This window comes from Orcinus orca, chromosome 5 (genome assembly GCF_937001465.1).
Source record: "Orcinus orca chromosome 5, mOrcOrc1.1, whole genome shotgun sequence".
NCBI classification, from domain to species: Eukaryota; Metazoa; Chordata; class Mammalia; order Artiodactyla; family Delphinidae; genus Orcinus; species Orcinus orca.
Genome location: NC_064563.1, coordinates 18,034,549 through 18,040,548, shown reverse-complemented (window position 1 = coordinate 18,040,548; position 6,000 = coordinate 18,034,549). Strand labels below are relative to the sequence as shown.

The following is a 6,000-nucleotide window of genomic DNA, read 5'->3' as shown; positions in this document are numbered from 1 at the left end:
ATCAGCTTGATAATTTTCTTCCACACAGAGCAGTATTTTCTGTTCCTCTATGATTATCATTTAGTCACACAGGAAATGTTTCCTCATGTAAATGAGCATTACTTAAGTATAGATTTCAATAACTTTTCTAAAATTTGCTTACACATATAAATATGTGTATACATTAATTATGTATGTATACACGTAAATTATAGCCTGTTACCATGATTTCAAGTGTAAGCTTTGTGAATAATTTTCCGTTCTCCATAGAATTTATAAAGCATAATGATTCTGGTGTTTCACAACTTCCTCTTTTGGTAGACTATCCTTTTGCAGAGGGAAAAAAAATGTGTCTAGAGAAGAGAGCGGAGCAGAGAACAGAGCTCTTTGAGGTGTCGATAGTTTAACTCAACTATTTAAGCAGCTCAACAAGCAACTGTAAATAAGACATAGAGGTAAGAAGAAAGTGTTACTTGTTATTTTTCATTTTATTTGGATTGCTACTTATAGAATAACAGTTCTATAACAGTACGTTAATAACAGTAGGTTAGATAAAACCGATACCTCTCTCAAGTAAGTAGTCAATATTTCAAATGAAAAAGTTTAGTAAATTATGTTTCAACTTCATACAGCGTTTAAAAAGCTGGAAATTTTAAAAGTTCTTATCGATAGCTGAATTATTTTAACTACAAAGTAAAACATTCTCTTTTTTTCATAATTTTGTACACAGTTTAGTGCTAAAAGAACTTTTATATTAATAATAAATTTTGAGAACTTTTTTCTTCCCCAGCTCTAGCAAATTCCTAACATTTGTAAATTCTCCTACATATATTGCCTTGTTAATTTTGCATATTATTAGTTGAACGTTTTACAGGGAAAAGATATTCTTGCATTTGTTTACCCACTGTGAAAATATATTGTATTAATTAAAATGTGACATTTCAGTGTTATTTTTCATTATCATCACATTGCAGCGATACGTAAATACTTTAGGAGCAGTTTGTAGTGTAGATGATATGATTTAAAAATTTAAATAAGTAAATCTAATTTTAGAAATTCATGTTTGTCTTAATAAGATTAATTACAGTTTAATGCCTAGAAATGGAACAAGAACTAAAACAAGGTAAGACCATTTGCATTCATAACTGGAGGTCAAACTAAGCTGAAACTGATCTCATTAAGAAATTCTAAAGTAATCTAAATCCAGCAGAATATTTTTTCTTGTTGTTCTAATCTAGAGTAATGTTTACACATATTAACATTAATTTATTGTATTAATACAATTGTATTCACTATATAGGAATTGTATTTAATATAATTTTATACAATTGTATTCATTATATAGCAATTTTTAAATCCTCCTTTTAAAAACAATTGGTTTCTATGTACTTTGACAAAACATTACAATTTATTTTAATACATCTTTAAAAAGAAAAATGCAGTTATATACACATACATATAAATAATATATATAGTCAAATAATAATTTGAATGCTTACTTAATTTGGTTTGCTTTTTAATTAGAATACTCACATGGCTTCCAAAAGAGAAAGTCTACATTGTTCCATCAATTAATGGATTTAATTTTTACTGTTTTGGTAAACAGTACTGTCATACTGGTTCTACTACATTACCTGGAAAAAAGCCTTTTTTTTTTTTTTTTAAACTATTTTCATGCAATGTGCTGTAACAAGAGTTGCTGTCTTTTGATTATAGGGAGAAGAAAAACAGACTGTTAAAAACAGACTGTTCGTGTTATAAATTCAGAAAGTATAAAGTTTGACATCCTTAACTAGATCAACATTTTAGTATTGAGAAATCCATTAAAATTGTGCATCTTCATCTTTATGTATCATACACTAGTTAAACACTACTTCCATCAGGACTTCGTTATGTTATTTGCAACAATACCATTTTTAATGCCCCTCTCTTTTAAAAAATGATGGAAGTATTTCTAAATGTCCAGAATTTTAAGTATGAGATATTTTGACATCATGAGCTATTAAGTGCTGTGGGTGTGGTATTACGCTGAATAACTGATAACAACCAAGAGAAAACATAACCCAAGGAAATTACAATCTAAATTGATCACCGCTGCAAATTCAGAACCACAAATGAAGTCTAAAGAAGTAGAGAAAATGCTATCTTGCCAGCAAGACAGATGTGTTGATGTTGTTGAGAATTACTAAAGTCTCTGAATGAACAGTCTAGTCCTAGACTATGCAAAATAAGCTTAGAATTTTTTCTGCCTTTGAGAAAATTATATCTACAGAAAAAAATTAGCGCCTATATGGCTGTGTTTGCATAAATCATATAGATTGTTGAAGGGGATATTCTTGGCATTATTAGGAAAACAGCTGGATGCATTGCATAGGCTTTTTATTTCACATACTGTTATTACAACAAACATTTAGACCCTGCTCACACATCCAAAAGTTTTAAGTGACATTAGATATAATATTGTAAATAATTCATTTCTGGAAAACACAAATTTTGACTTTTGCACTATAGACACATATTTTACTATGTTTCGTTAGGATTACATTCATGTGACCCACTATCTAAGACATAAATTTTCATTGAATCTAATAAAAGTTAAAACTGGATGACCGCTGTATGGCATTGTGAAATTTTATACCTGTCTTAATAAGACACGGTTGACTATGTGACCTGTGGGTGATCTTGCTGGAGATCTGTTAGACTATGGAGACCCAGGGTTGATCCAGCTAATCTCACAGTTCCCTGGCTGTCTCCTCTTTCGCAGTATGAACTTCCCAAAACTGCCCACCTGTAGAAGAGAATGCTGCTAACAGAGGGCTCTATCCCACCCGAATATATCATCTTTCAAATAATAATTTTACTTTGAAACAACGTTATTTGTTTTCGACATAAATAACTGGATTTGCAAAAGAACTTTTGAAACACTGAAACATTTCTTTGTTGTTTGTTTTGCTTTCCCTCCTTTTGGCTATTTCCCCATTTGCAAAAAAAAAAGCAAAGACAAGAAAGTTTGTTGCCTGAAAGAAAGATTATGGCTTAAGCGCAGACTAAGAAGGACGCAGTGTTTTAAATTCTGAAACAAAAATACTCTAAATCTAGGTAACGTGGGTCTTTCAGCATTTTAAAAGCAAATTTGTGTCCACCTACATCTGTTGATCTTCTATTTATTTTTAATGTATGTGACTTCCAAAGAAGTGCCACATGTAGCCTATTCATATTTATTTTATTAATAAAAATATGTGCTAAATAAGTCGGAAAGTTCTTGTTTTCCCAAAAATATGCACTGTGGAACTATGGGTTGTCTGTGAGATAGAATATGAGTCTCATTTCCATATAAGAAATAATTTCCGTAAATATAAAGAATAAAGGCAAGTCCTTTTATACTTCTGAGTATTCCCATTTAAAACAATATGTTAAGTGCAGTCTAATTTACACATCTGCACTGTAGAAAATAAATACACTGCTAATTTATTGTAAATCAACTATACTCCAATAAAAATTTTTTTAAACTGCTAATTTTTAAAATATTTAAAATGCAAATAATTTGTTTTTTGAGCATTATTATTTCCAACACTTACCTGACATCATTGATATTTTTTATTATTTTACATGAACTAAAATCAGGCAGTTAGATTTGATGTTTTCCAAGTTGCTTTTAGCTTTATGTTTTCATTATTCCATGTGTGTACAAGAAATAAGTTTTAATTTTTCAGTATTATTGAGGAAAATGCTAAATTTGGATTTTAAAATCCAAATTTAAAGAAAATCTATTATTCTATTTTACAGATATTTCATCATAAGCCTTTAGTTTTTTATGTATGTAGTCATTATCACATTCTCAAAATTCTTCTTATTGATGTAAATAGTAATATGATCTGCAAAAACATCACCAGTTCTGATTCTGAAAATAAACTTAGTAGAATTTTTCTTTAAGTATAACTTAGTTCAATTTATTTTTCCTTTTTATAAGAAAAAATATAAGGAGATACATTTATTCTTTTCCTGTGTTGGTGAACAGATCTGAATTAGAGGAAAGGCAAAAACATTCTCTGTGCAATTAGGCGGCTTTCTGAGTAAAATAAAATCAGATAGCTGATGGCAGTGGACTTTTTAAAATGCTCACTAGAAATGCTTGTTATACTTCATTTACTTAAAAGTTTTTTTTATTTAGAAATAATTTCAAGCTCAAAAAAGTTGTAAAAATAAAAATGGTATAATGAACTCCCACATACTCTTACCCAGGTTTGCTTAATCTTAATATTTTACCCCATTTGCTTTATAATTTGCTCTCATTCTTTCTTTCTATCTTTCTACCTCCATTTTTTTTCCTGAACCACTTGAGGGCACATTACAAACAACATGACCCTTTACTTCAGTGTGTAATTACTGAAAATAGAAGTCTCTTATTTAACAGTTACATATAATTATCTACTTCATAAATTTACATGGATACAATACTTTAATCTCATATTTGTTCATATTACGATTTTGCTATTTATCTAACAACACCCTTTATAATATTTCCCCTTCCAGTAAAGAACTCAGTCTAGAGTCATGAATCACATTTAGTTGTAATGTCTCTTTAGCCTTCCTTAATCTGGAATATTTCCACACTATTTCTTGTCTTTTATGGAATTGAAAATTTTAAAGAATACAGTTTATCCACCTACTCTTTTTTCTATTCTTTTTAACATCAAGTTCCTCATTTTGTATTTGACATTTTTTCATGGTTAGATTGTGGTTATGCATTTTCTGCTAGAATACTACACATATAGGTGATACTGTTCCTCTCATGCTATCACATCTAGAGGCACATGATGCTCATCTGTCCCACACTGGGAGTGTTAATTTTGGCCACCTAGTCAAGGTATTGCTTAATTTCTCCATTTTATTAGGAAGGCTCCTAGTGAAAAAATTTCCAGTTGGGCTTCGCATTAACTGGTGTTCTCATCTGATGTAATCTGTACTATAATGGTTACCAAATGATGATTTTCCAACTCCAGCACTCCCTGCACATTTTCGTCAGTCTTGCGCATTCTAAGCAAAAGAGCTCTCTTCTCTCCCATTTATTTAATTATTAATTTATGTGTCTATCTGTTACTGGTGTGAACTCATGAATTTCTGTCTTTTCAATGGTTATAATTCATTACTGCTTTAATTATTTTGGTGCTCAAACAGTCCCTATTTAGCCAATGGAGCCCTCTCTTTCTGACTTCTGATGCCTCTATGGCACCTCCCCATCATGTTAGTGAGTACTTTCTGGCAGAAGAAGATGTTGTAGGCTGGTCTGGTACCCATCCTGTTTCACCCCTGGAATCATTCATTTCTCATCTCCTTTAGTGGGGAACGGTGTTAGAGGCTCAGATCTGGATGCGTAGCATATCCACTGCCACTGAATATTTTTGCCTCTTGACTCTTTCAGGAGAAATATGTTAATGCACATACATATGTAGAGACATAAACGCAAAAGTATGCATTCACAAATGCTTATGCATAAAAACTTTTGTATACACACACCTCTCTTTTGGACATCATGAGTTCATCTGATAGCTCCAATTCCAATCTCTCCCTGTAGGGTTCTTTCTTGCCCTTCCCTATTCCATATTTGTGTGCTCCTCCTTCCACAGTGTGAGCCCTGGATCCTAACATCAACATGCTTACTCGTGCACTCAACCCTATGATACATCTCTAAAATAATTTCTAAATTGTTTTACCAAAACCACTACTACAATAAACAAACCTACTGAAAAAGAGGGCAGAGTTTGTGTGCACTTCTCTCCCCCACACCCATACCCAACCAAATAATGTATTTGTAAATTACTGGATGGATAAATTTTCCTTCCTTCCTTCCTCTTTCCCTCCATCCCTCACTCTCTCTTCTTTTCCTTTTCAGTCAGGGTTATAATATTCATTTAAAATACAATTAGATTCATTTGTTTCAGTTTGTTTCCAGTTTTAAGTTTTCTTCCTTTGCATTCTTTTTGCTTTTATTTTATTTTTTGAATTGATTTAATCTTTTTT

General features: G+C 31.2%; 1 protein-coding gene across 2 annotated transcripts in view; it reads left to right on the top strand.

Annotated features, from left to right (window-relative positions):
• The first annotated feature begins 355 nt into the window (after nt 1-355).
• Nucleotides 356-6,000, top strand: part of MBNL1 (muscleblind like splicing regulator 1) — a 202,120-nt gene continuing 196,475 nt past the window's right edge. The window contains exon 1 of one of the 2 annotated variants that reach the window (XM_033414377.2): nt 356-434. The gene's annotated coding sequence lies outside the window, so the exon portion shown is untranslated. The remainder of the gene's footprint in view (nt 435-6,000) is intronic. The other variant, XM_033414355.2, reaches the window with a different exon arrangement.